This window comes from Vombatus ursinus, unplaced genomic scaffold (assembly GCF_900497805.2).
Source record: "Vombatus ursinus unplaced genomic scaffold, bare-nosed wombat genome assembly UNPS02012179.1, whole genome shotgun sequence".
NCBI classification, from domain to species: Eukaryota; Metazoa; Chordata; class Mammalia; order Diprotodontia; family Vombatidae; genus Vombatus; species Vombatus ursinus.
Genome location: NW_020951957.1, coordinates 12737276 through 12749593, shown reverse-complemented (window position 1 = coordinate 12749593; position 12318 = coordinate 12737276). Strand labels below are relative to the sequence as shown.

At 37.3% G+C, this 12318-nt stretch overlaps 1 pseudogene; it reads right to left on the bottom strand.

The window, feature by feature from the left end:
- Positions 1 to 5125: 5125 nt before the first annotated feature.
- LOC114039718 lies at positions 5126 to 8273 on the bottom strand (annotated as a pseudogene).
- Positions 8274 to 12318: the final 4045 nt, after the last annotated feature.

Genomic DNA, 12318 nt, shown 5'->3' with positions numbered 1-12318 from the left:
GAAAATGAAATTAAAGGAATTAGAATAGGCAATGAGGGAACAAAACTATCCCTCTTTACAGATGACATGACGTTATACTTAGAAGATCCTAGAGACTCAACTAAAAAACTACTTAGAATTATTTAAAACTTTAGCAAAGTTGCAGAATACAAAATAAGTGCACACAAATCATCAGCATTTCTATATATTATCATGTTATCTATAAATTATTAGAAATTCTCTCGATAAATATCGTGCCAATAAAAGAAACATTACAAATTGAATGGACAAATGTTAAAAAAAAAGAAGATCCCCAAGTTAATAGAACAAGAAAGAGAGAATTTAAATAACTCATTCTCAGAAACAGAAATTGAATAAACTGCAGATGAACTTTTAAAAGAAAGAGAAAACCTGGAAATAGCTGCATTTACAACTGAATTCTATCAGAAATCAAACAGCAATTAATTTGAACATTACACATACTATAAGAATAAATTAAGGAAAGAAATTTTCCTACTAATTACCTTCTATGATGATATGCGTTACTTCATAATACCTTAACCAAAAAAGAGAGAGCCATAATAGAGAAAAGAAACTATGGACTATATCCCTCACGAATACCGACACAAAAATTTAAATCAAAATTTACTAGAGACTAGCTACATATCACAAAGATTTTACATTGCAGAAGAAATAAAAGGTTCACTCAGCATTAGGAAAACTATCTACATAATATAAACCATTTTAATAAAAAGAACAGAAAATCATATAATTATGTAGCTTTTAAGAAGATACAACACCTATAACTGTTGGGGGGAAAACATAGGAGTAAACTGGGTTTTCCTTATTATGATAGTATCTATATATAACCAAGAACCCATATTACATATAATTAGAGCAATATCTATAAAGATGTAGGGCTTTCCAACAAGATTGGGGTGAATAAAAAGATTCATTATCAGCATTACTATTTGATTTAGTGCTAGAAATCAGAGTTATGGCCAAAAAAATTTTTTTTTGAGAGAATACCCATAGGCAAAGAAGAAATAGAAGTATTGCTTTTTTGCAGATCTTATGATGATTTACTTAGAGCACCCTAGAGAGTTAATTAAAATGGATCGAAACAATTAAACACTTCAGCCAATAAATTCAGAAACAATTACAACTTTAGTAGGTGATTAAGTTAATGTCCATAAATCATAAAAATTTCAGTATATTACCAACCAAACCTAGAAAGTAGTAATAGAAAGAGAAATATCATTGAAAATAATTATAGAGCAACTTAAAATAATTGGAGGAATATATGGCAATCAAGGCTGTGCTATGCTAATATACTGGAAATTACAATGCTAGTAAAGTTAATTTACCATTTTTATGCTGTATCAAATACCAAAGGGATACTTTATAGAGCTAGAAACAATAACAACAAAACTCATTTGAAGGAACAAAGTTTTTAGAATATTGAGGCAAATGATAAGCGGTAGAAATGAAAGAGGAAACAGCATTTCCAGATCTGAAACTGTCATGCATCAGCCATCATCAAAACTATTTAAAATTAGTTAAAAAAATTAAAAAAGACTCAATGGAATAAACTAGATAAGGGAGAATTAGAAATAAGAACTCAATCACAGTTTTCAATAAACTTGAAAACAAATTTCATAACAAAGAATGCCTTATTTACTAAAAATTGATGAGAGAACTGGAAAGTAGTCTGGCAGAAATTAGGTTTAGATAAACACCTTACACTGTATTTCCCCTAATACTAAAAATGAATACATGATTTGAATGTTAAAGATAATGCCCTATAAAATTAGTCAAGAAATAGATTAAATGCCATTCACAGCTATAGGTAGGCAATACATTCTTTTTTTTCTCTAATTTTTTAACATTTTTATTTAAAATTTTGAGTTTTTCTCTATTTCCTTTTGGGACATTTTGTAACTGAATGTAAACAAGTGTTGGGTATAGTTCGACTGATAATAAATCAATCGATTTGTTAATAATACAAATATGGGATGCATTTGTAGTTATTTTGAATAGAATTTCCTTTTCTGTTATTGCTTCACATTTCATTATTATTATATAGAGATGTTATTGATTTGTGTGTAATTTTTTTGTAGCTGAGAACTTTGCAGAAGTTTATGTCTCAATTAGTTTCTTCACTGATTCTCTAGGACCTTGTAAATAAGCTATCATACTATCAGCAAAAAAGAATAGTTTCATCTCCCCTTTCCTGGTCTTTATGCCTTTAATTTTGTTCTCTTGTTTTATTGCTATTGATAGATTTTCTGGAATAATGTCAAATAAAAATGGAGAAAATGGGCATCCTTGCTTTACTCCAATATTTATTTGGAAAACGTCTAACCCAACATTTCTTAAGCTTTGTGTGTGTGTGTGTGTGTGTGTGTGTGCTGTGTGTGTGATATACCCCTTTAGGCCTAGTAAAACCTATGGACTCCTTATCAGAATAATGTCTTTTAACATATAAAATAAAATATGCAGTATTACAAAGGAAACCAATTATATTAAAATACAGTTATGAAAATATTTAAAAAATATTTTAAAACAAAAATATTTAAAAATAACAAATTCATCAATGCCAGGTTAGGAATGGTGGTTGTACAAAACCTGAAGAATATGAAGGGAATCAGTAAAAAAAAATTGAAGGAAGGTGGCCCAGAAGTACCAGATTTCAAACTATATTTAAAGTGGTAATTGTCAAAACAATCTGGTACTGGCTAGGAACAGAGTGCTAGATCAGTGGAATAGATTGGGTACTCAATACAGAGTAGTAAATGACCTTGTAATCTTCTGTTTGATAAACCCAAATATCCAAGCTCTGGGGGTAAGAACTCATTGTTTGACAGAAACTTCTGGGAAAACTGGAAAGAGGTCTGGCCATCACGTTATTAATAAAAGGATGGTCATTTAATTAAATGGTTTTTAGAACAAAGACAATCATGGCAGTTGCTCAGGGCTTATATATTCTTGTGGAAGAGGAATAAAAATAATCTCTGGTTAACACAGTGGGAGGTGGGCTATATTAAAAGAGGGGCTGAGAGCTACAGGACAGAGAGTCTTCTCTCTTTCTCCAGACCACCCCAGCCTTGGGCCACCTATACAAAGAATGTGTGTTCCATCCAAGCCTAAGCAGAACACAAAGGACACTCCCCAGGGTGGGGTCTCAAGAAAGTTAGTCCAATCTCATGATCAGCAATGTCTTGTACTTTTAAAAATCAGCATTGCAGAAGAAGGAGAGATGCTGGACCTCCTCAAATTATTGGTATTTAACAATAATTTCTCTCAATATTGTAAACTTCTGGAAGGTAAAGGACAGGTACTATTTTTTAAATTCCAAGTGGTTATCACAATGCTTGGCACACAGTAGGCATTTAATAAATATTTTTTGGCTGGCTGACAGACTGAAGATCAGGGGGGGATGAAATGAGAAGGAGGAAATTTAGGTAAATTCATAGTTAATGGATTCAGCACTGTCAGTGAAGAGGGAAGGGAAGTCATCTGAAAGGAGTTGGGGGATGATTTCAAAAAAAGCAAAGGTGATTCAGAACAGTGATTGTGGGGACTCTGAAAGGGAGTCAAAAAAGGATTTAAGTAAAGGCTTCTGGGTAAGAAACGTAAGTCCAAGTGAGAGTATACAAATATGGAACACATTCAGCTTAATTTTCTGACTTCCTCTAGCAAATGAGTACCTGCTCATTCTCCTAGAGGAGCCCAGCATATTGATTTGATGTTGCCTTTGATGTTTATGAAAGGTATACATAAAAAGGACTGAGATAGAAGAATTCCACTTATGCTTTAGAAAGAACATGCTGATGTGTCAATTAAAAATACACATTATATAAGTTCTTTAAAATGAGGTTAAGGTTTTGATTGCATAATAGATCCAGTTGATAAAGATTAACCATTTTTTAAATGATTAATGAAAAGAGCTGAAAATAACATTTGGTTGTTGTTCAGTTTGAAATGTTGACTGAAACATCATATCTGACTTTTTGTGACCTTCTTTGGGGTTTCCTTGGCAAAGACACTGGAGTGGTTTGCCATTGACTTTTCCAGTTCATTTTACAGATAAGGAATCTGAGGCAAACAGGGTTAAGTGGCTTGTCTAAGGTCACGTAGCTAGTAAGTGTCTGAAACCAAATTTGAACTCAGGAAGATGAGTCTTCCTCACTCCAGGCCTGGAACTCTATCCACTGTGCTAGCTAGCCACTACTAGTTTATCATGAATTTATTTGGAAGAATGAAGATTCAAGAAGAATGAATAAGAAGTTTCAAGTCTATGCAAGTGCATTCTATGGAGAGTGCTAAGAGGCTGCATGGGGCAGTTGACAGGGTGACTTGGAGTCAGGAAGACCTTGCATTGAATCTCACCTCCAATTCTTACTGGCTGTCTGACTTGGAGAAAGTTAGTTAATCTCTTTGTGCTTCAGTTTCCTATTCTGTAAAAAGGAACAAGTTGGATTCAATAACCTCTAAGGTCCCTACTAGCTCTAATTTACTGTTTCTGTGAGTTGGTGGGTGGAATAGAGAAAATCAATTAATGTATAAAAAGATGAGGATTTAGCTTAAATATCAAGAAGACATTTCTAACATGGAGATGTATTTGTATATAAGGCTGTGGAATCAATAACTGTTCTCCTGTGGTTATGACATTTGCCATTACTTTTGACACACTGTAAAATGAACAACCAGCCCCAGAGAAGTTGACTATGTCTTCCTAGCTACTAGGAATGCTAGTAGCTACCACCAGGGGAACAGGCCAACAACAGTGGCTGTGGGATACAGGGGAAAGAACACTGGTTTTGGGGTTAGAACGCTTTGACTCAAATATTGACTCAGCGGCTTGCTCCTTGGGTGACAATGATCAAGTTACTTTTCTGCATCTCACTTCAATTATCTGTAAGTTGAGGGAATTGGAATAGATCAAAGAACCATGGAATTGGAGAGCTGAGAGGGAACCTTGATATCAATCCAGTCCATCTTGGACATAAAAGGAATCTCCAGTATAACATAGCCAATGAGTTATCACACAGCCTCTCCTTTAATACATCCAAGGAGAGGGAATACACTATGTCTTTTTTTTCCAAACAATACATTTTATTAATAAAATAAAATTTGTATACAAAAGAACATTATAGATTGAAAGACCTATTTACAATGTTTGCTTTATTTTTTGATTTAAGGTCTACCTGTGTGTCCAACACTTCATGAGAACTGTGACATGATGTTACGTGTATAGCAAAGTACAAGGGACCCCTTCAGAACACAGTAATGCCCTGTCTCCCAACCCAATCTGATTAATACTAAAAGCCAAAGATAGATGTTATCCCACAGCCTAAAACTGGATCAGAAAGTACTTTGTTCATAGCCATTTGATTTCTTCCATCTTCAATAAGGCATTTTCCAGTCTGCAGCAGGGAATGTAAAATCTAAAGTCAACTCTGTGCATGGTAACTCTGTGCATGGCCCATTATTTTCTTCAATCAAGCAGAAATGCTAAGCACTGCAGGCCATTACTTATGCCAATTTCCCATATAATATGGCCTAAGAGATATTTTGAAATACCCTACGTAGGAATAGTATAAAACACAGAGGAGAAAAAGCAGATATGTTTAAGTCTAACACCAAGCATTTTAAGGTTAGTCCAGTTTTCAACTGCAAGATTATTGGGGAAAAGAAGAGGTGAAACCATTAGGCACATCTAATACTGAAGTTCTTGTATACTTTTTGGTTGCTGTGATTTTTTTTTAAATGCTGATTCAAGTATATAACTGCATGCTGCACATGAAATTTTTATACCACAAAGGTCATTATGAGCCAGTAAATGCACATTTTAAATCTCATGATGTACAAAAAGTAATTGCCATGAAAACAGAAACCCTGGAATTCAAGTGCGGGCTCTGTGTGCTCAGCAGATTCTACAACACCACTCTCTCATCCTCTGCACCTATCATGTCATCTTCTCTATTGTTTCTAAGTAGTGAGTCTACCTCTTGTCAGAACACTCAAATGCATGTGAAATATAATATTAGGAGAATTAGTTACCTAAGAATACTTAATTAGGAATCTGCAAGTGTTTTGTTATATTGCTAGGTTCCAGGGCTTTATATCCAATCATGAACTATCCCCCTTCCTTCCACAAGTACTAAATGGACAAAGTCAAATGTATTTCCATAAAATATTTTATGATCAGTGATAGTGGGGTGAAGGGATAGCAAAAAACTGGAATGTAACCTTGCAGTTATATCACTTGTGCTTCCAAAAGGATTTTAATCTTATCTTAATTTGACTCCACTGCAAAGAAATGTTTATCAAGATTGAAACCTGAAGTTGTTTAACCATCAACTGCCCAAGATTACTGAAGTTTAACAAGGAGATTAGAGAAAGGAAACCATGCCAGTGAATCCTTCGTCAATTTTCGGCCTCCATTCCAAATTCCCACTTCAGACCTTTCAAACAAGCATGCACATTTCCAGAACCACAGTACTTGGCCAAATATACCTTCACACCAGTTGCACATCGTCCATCTCGCTGCGTACAAAAGCTTCAGTTGCAGATTACACGACTAGGCAGGCAATGCCAATTTGGGTCCAGCAATGCTATTTTGACCTCTTCTCCATATGGATTTTGAAGACAGGGGCCACAGAACTGTCCTCGAACTCCAAACCATTCTGGGTTTCTACAGTTTGTCTTGATGTCAATAGTCTTCTGGTGACATTGGTGGCAGGTGGAACGTAATGAACGGTTGTAGATCTTGTCCCTGTTGTAGATGGACATGTTTCCCAGCTCTTCTTCTGTAATCTCTTCCACTGGATGAACGATACGAAGAAGGGTCAGGGTAGCTGGCCACGACTTCTAGGTGTGGCATCATCATCCATATAGCCATCGATGCTCTTGCTTTTTCTCACTAACATGTACTTGTCCTCAAAAACTATTTCATCTCCTAAGTGCTGATCTGAGAGTCCTTCAAGCAGAGATCTTGACCTGGCATGTGCGGGAGCTCTTTGTTCAAGGTTTCTCCTTGAGGGGTCTCTTGGGAAGTAGCGCCTTCGATTTGGCTTTCACTGTGGGCTACTATCTGGAAGTGATCTCCTTTCAGTAAATAATCCCGGGAAACTTTGTAATTCTGACATTAGTTTTGACAGCCTTGCTTTGTTTTTCTTTATATTTAGTGCCTTCTTTTCCAAAAACAAAACAAAACAAAACAAAACAAACAAACAAAAAAACCTGGAGCCTTTCTCATTTACGGAGACAGAATCAGAATTGGAAGTGGGAACTCTGGGGCTTTGGGCCCGGTTGGAAACTATAGAGCTACTTGCAAAGAACCCAAATGTTTGGTATGACTATGAGTGCTACTGCCTTCATCATCAGAATCCAATTTCATTCCATTTTTTATGCCGCTTTCTGAGAAGCCCCAGAATGATTCGTCATCAGAGTCGGCACAAAAAACAACAGCCAGTTCCTTAGTGATATCTGGCCTGAGTCTGGGTTTGTGTAAAATTCCACAATCCCCTCTTAGGTCTTGTGTCTCACTTTCTGGAAGGCCACAGAAAGATTCTTTATCAGAGTTCTCATAAAAAATAGTTGCCAGTTCTTCACTGATATCTGACCTCAATTTGGGCTTGGTGTTTGCAAAATTATCAGAAGCAAAACTGTCACAACTATCATCAGAGGATGATGAGGTTTCCATGGAAATCAATTTCACATTTCTGAAATTTTTTGAATTTCTTCTGTACAGAAAAGTCCTTTTGCTGCACGCAGAAAGGATCCATGAGTGGCTGCGGGAGTCCACGAGAAAGGCGATTTAAAGGGAAGGGACCACTCCTGGGGAGCAGGGGCCTGGACAGCAGAGAAGTGCAGACAGCGGCTTGAGCCAGAGGAGCATGAGCCGAATCCACTACCTCTGAAGGCTGGTTATCAAGTTTGGGGCAGCTCTAATTGTCAGGAAGCTTCTCCTGATACCAAGTCTAAATTTTCCTCCGTGTAATTTCCACCCATTGGTTCTCTCAGGTCTCTGTAGGGTCAAACAGAAAAAGTCTAATCCCTCATCCATGTTAGCCTGTCAAATACTTCCACAAAGCTCATGTTCCCCCTGCCTTCCCCCTTTGCTCCAGGACATATATAGGCATATTTATAAGCATAAGTCACTTCAACTGATCCTTATGTGTTAAGGACCCAAGGCTCTTCACCATCCTGGTTTCCTTCTCCTGATCACTCTCTAGTTTGTCAATATACTTATGGTACCCCCAAGATGAAATAGATTATTTTGATTCTATAAAATTATGAAGTTTTCTTAATGAACAAATCTAATGGAGTAACAACTAGAAGAGAAACAGGTAACAAAAGAGTTGTAGCAGCAGCAGCCTAGAACCCCATTTTTGGACATGACACCTGCATGTTTGCATATTTTTATCCACAATATTTTGCCCTGTTTACTAGTACAAAGGGATATCAAAAAGTAAACTAAAGATTACATGTTACTTAAAATTAACTGACAGGCATAAAGAATGTGCTATGTCATTGTGATTATTGTTGTTTTTTTTTAAATCCCCCCAAAGCAGTTAATTTGGTAGAACAAAAACACCACTTTACAAACTTTTTTGTAACAAGATTTCTCCTGCCATAGGTTAAAAAAATTTTAAGTTACTTTGGAAGATATAAACAAGGGATAGAAAGCATCACAGAAGACTAAATTGACAATTTTAATTACATAAAATTCAAAAGATTTTCCACAACCAAATCCAATGTGGCTAAGAGAAAAACATTTACATCATTTCTCTGCTAAAGGTTTCGAGATATATAAGGAACTGATTAAGATTAAGAATTTTCCTGTGGCTATGTAGTGTATATATAAAAATGTTGTGGGATTTTAGGGGAAGGCCAGATCACTCTGGATAGAGTGAAATGTAAGGGCTTCAGAGTAACCATGTTCAAGTGTCAGTCCTGACAGCAGCCAGAGTGGAGTCCTGGAAAGACCACTGGATATATAGTCAGAGAACATGGGTCAAAATCCTGGCTCCTCCATGTACTATTCCTGTGACTTTAGAAAAGACTCCAACTTCTCTAGGCCTTAGTTTCCTCATCTAACAAATAAAAATTTTGGGTTAGATGTTCTCTAACTGTGTCTTCCAGTTCTGGATCCTGTGAGGAGTGTATAGATTTTGAATAGGAAAAGAAGTTTAGTTTGCAGTGGGAGAACTTGTAGAAAGCAGGCTCGAGGTATTATTTTTAAGAATATGAGCCATTCTTCAGTTGATAAATGGTTAAGGCTATAAACACATAGTTCTCAAAATAAGAAACCTAAGCTATCTATATCCATATAAAATTGCTTCAAACCACTAATAATTAGAAAAAAGAAAATTAAAACTAACTGATTCTACCTCACAATCATCAGATTGGCAAAGTGTTTGAACTAGCTATCCCATTACTAGGCCTTAACTCCCAAAGAAAGAAAAGAAAGAGGAAAAGTATCTATTTGTGTGACAATATTGATAGGAACTCTTTTGGAGATAGCCAAAAATTGGAAATTTAACAGTTGTGTTGCTGTGAAATGATTAAACAAATTGTACTATATAAATGAAGTGGAACATTATTGGGTCATAACAAATCATGAAATGCCCCAATCGACAAGTGGTCAAAGCATATGAATAGGCAGTTTTCAATAAAAGAAATCAAAACTATCTATAGTTAGAGGCGAAAATGCTCAAAGTCACTATTGATTAGAGAAAAATAAGTTAAAATAACTCTGAGGCACCACCTCAAACCCACCAGATTAGCTAACATGCTGTTGTTCAGTTGTTTCAATTGTGTCTGATGCCTTGTGACCCCATTTGGGGTTTTCTTGGCAAAAGATACTAGAGTGGTTTGCCATTGCCTTCTCCAACTCATTTTACACATGAGGAAACTGAGGCAAACACGGTTAAGTGTCTTACCAAGTGTCACACATCTAGGCAATATATAAGGCCAGATTTGAATTCATGAAGATGAGAATTTCTGATTCCAGGTCCAGCATTGTATCCTCTATGCCACCTAGTTGCCCTTGGCTAATATGACAGAAAAGAAAAATAATAAATGTTGGAGGGGATATGGAAAAATTGGGACACTAAGGCACAATTGATAGAATTGCAAACTGATCCAACCATTCTGGAGAACAGTTTGGAACTATCCTCAAAGGGCTATATAATTGTATATGCCCATTGATCCAGTAATATTACTACCAGGAGAGTATCCCAAAGAGGTCAACGAAAAAAGAAAAGGACTTATATGTACAGCAATATTTTTAGCAGCTCTTTTTGTGGTGGCAAAGAGTTGGAAATCAAGAGGATGACCATGAAATGGAGAATGGCTAAATAAATTTGGTATGTAATTGTGATGGAATACTGTTTTGCTATATGAAATGATGAGAAGGGTGGCTTCAGAAAAACCCGAGAGGACTTGTATGAATGATGCAAACTGAAGTAAGCAGAACCAGAAGAACATTGTACACAGTAACAGCAATATTGTATGATGGTCAACTTTGAATGATTTAGCTATCCTGATCAATGCAATGATTCAAGACAATTCTGAAGGACTTATCATAAAAATGTTAACTGACTCGAGAGAGAGAACTGATGGAGTCTGTTAAGGTAAGAGTCTGCTACCAATGTGGAGAATGTACTGTCCCAAGTTTCAAGGGTTTGTACAGCTGTTTTCAGAGATACTTCTAGGGACCTGAAAATTTTCAGTTCTTCCAAGGTGCTATGATAAGGGATGAGGTGTTTCCTCTCCACAGCCACAACAAGCTCCACCACGCCAGCGCTCCTTCTTACCCCAGGACTGCCCCTCAGAACTGTGACCCAGATTCAAGCACGGGCAGAGCAAGAGATTCCTGCCTCAGCACTGGCAAAGAGATCCTTGCAATCCCCCTCTGATCAGCCACTCAATCCCCCCTCAGTCTGTGGGCCAGAAGCTCAGGAGGCAGCTGCTGCCCTCGTGTTGGCTGAGACCTAGCTTCTTCTCTCACCGCAGTCACAGACTTTTCCCACTGACCTTCTAAGTTGTCTTTGGTGTTCATGGGTTGAGAAATCTGGAAACCACCACTGCTGCCCGTGAATCAGGCCTGTGAGGCCTGCTCCACAGTCTCTGAGGCCTGCGTGCCCACGATGAACTGAGCTGCTCTCCCAGCCCGGTGTGATATACCTTCCTGATTCACCATCCAGGTTTTCTTGGGCTGGAAATTTGTTTTACTCTGTTTTTTGGTGGGTTCTGCTGCTTTAGAATTTGTTTAGAGCCATTTTTTATAAGTATTTGGAGGGGTTTGAGGGAGAGCTCAAGCAAGTCACAGCTTTCCCTCCGCCATCCTGATGGAGTCTGAATGTAGACTGACGAACACTTTTTTTTTTTAGCCTATTTTGGCCCCTACCTACTACCAAGTTGCACAGGTCTGATCTAAACTCAAGGCAACTTCTATTCTGAATATAGGGAGAGGTAAGGGAAAGGGTGTGACCAGAGGGAAAACACACAAAACCAAGTCCATGCAGGTAAAGACCACCATGGTGTGGGAGGATTCTACTTCACTCCTCTCTGAAGAGAGGGGACATAGAAAGGAATTTGTTGTTTTTTCGTGGATTAGTTGTGGCCCTATGTGACCCCTATTTTGGGTTTTCGTGGGAAAGATTCAGCTATCCTTTCCTCTCCACAGTGCCACCTACTGCTTGAAATGGGAAAGTGGTTAGAAAAGGCATTTGGTCCCTCTCTTGTACTGTTTCTATAAAGTCATTTGGGAAGCATCCCAGAAACAGGAAGTTGGGGTTAGTCCCAATAGCGGTCAGAGTGGAGTTCTGGAAAGACCACTGGATATATAGTCAGAGAACTCTTCTATGTACTCTTCCTGTGACCTTACCAAAGGCTCCAGGAAGATAAAGGATGATAAAAGTGTTAACTATCAGACACAGGGTGATTTTCTGGAATTGACAGAAAAATATGTGCACAATATTAACTCTGTTATACGATTATTCCTAGATCAGGTTTTGAACTTTGCACTTTCTAAGTGGCTATTTACCTTGGCTACTCTCAATCCCAATTCTGGTTTAGAAATCTAATAACCTTGGCAAGGTGACTCTGTCTCAGTTAAACTATATAGACCAGGAAGACTGGGGCCCCTAAAGGCAATGGCTAAATCTGGACAAAAGACTTCACCAGGAATAACAGTTAAATGAGAACGATTAACATCTAGTCCTCCTGTACATCTGCATGGAAGATTTGGATCAACTTGAAGGTCTGTGACACCTTTAACGTTTTTCTGTCTTTGTTGTTTTCAATCCCTGCCTGATGGCATTT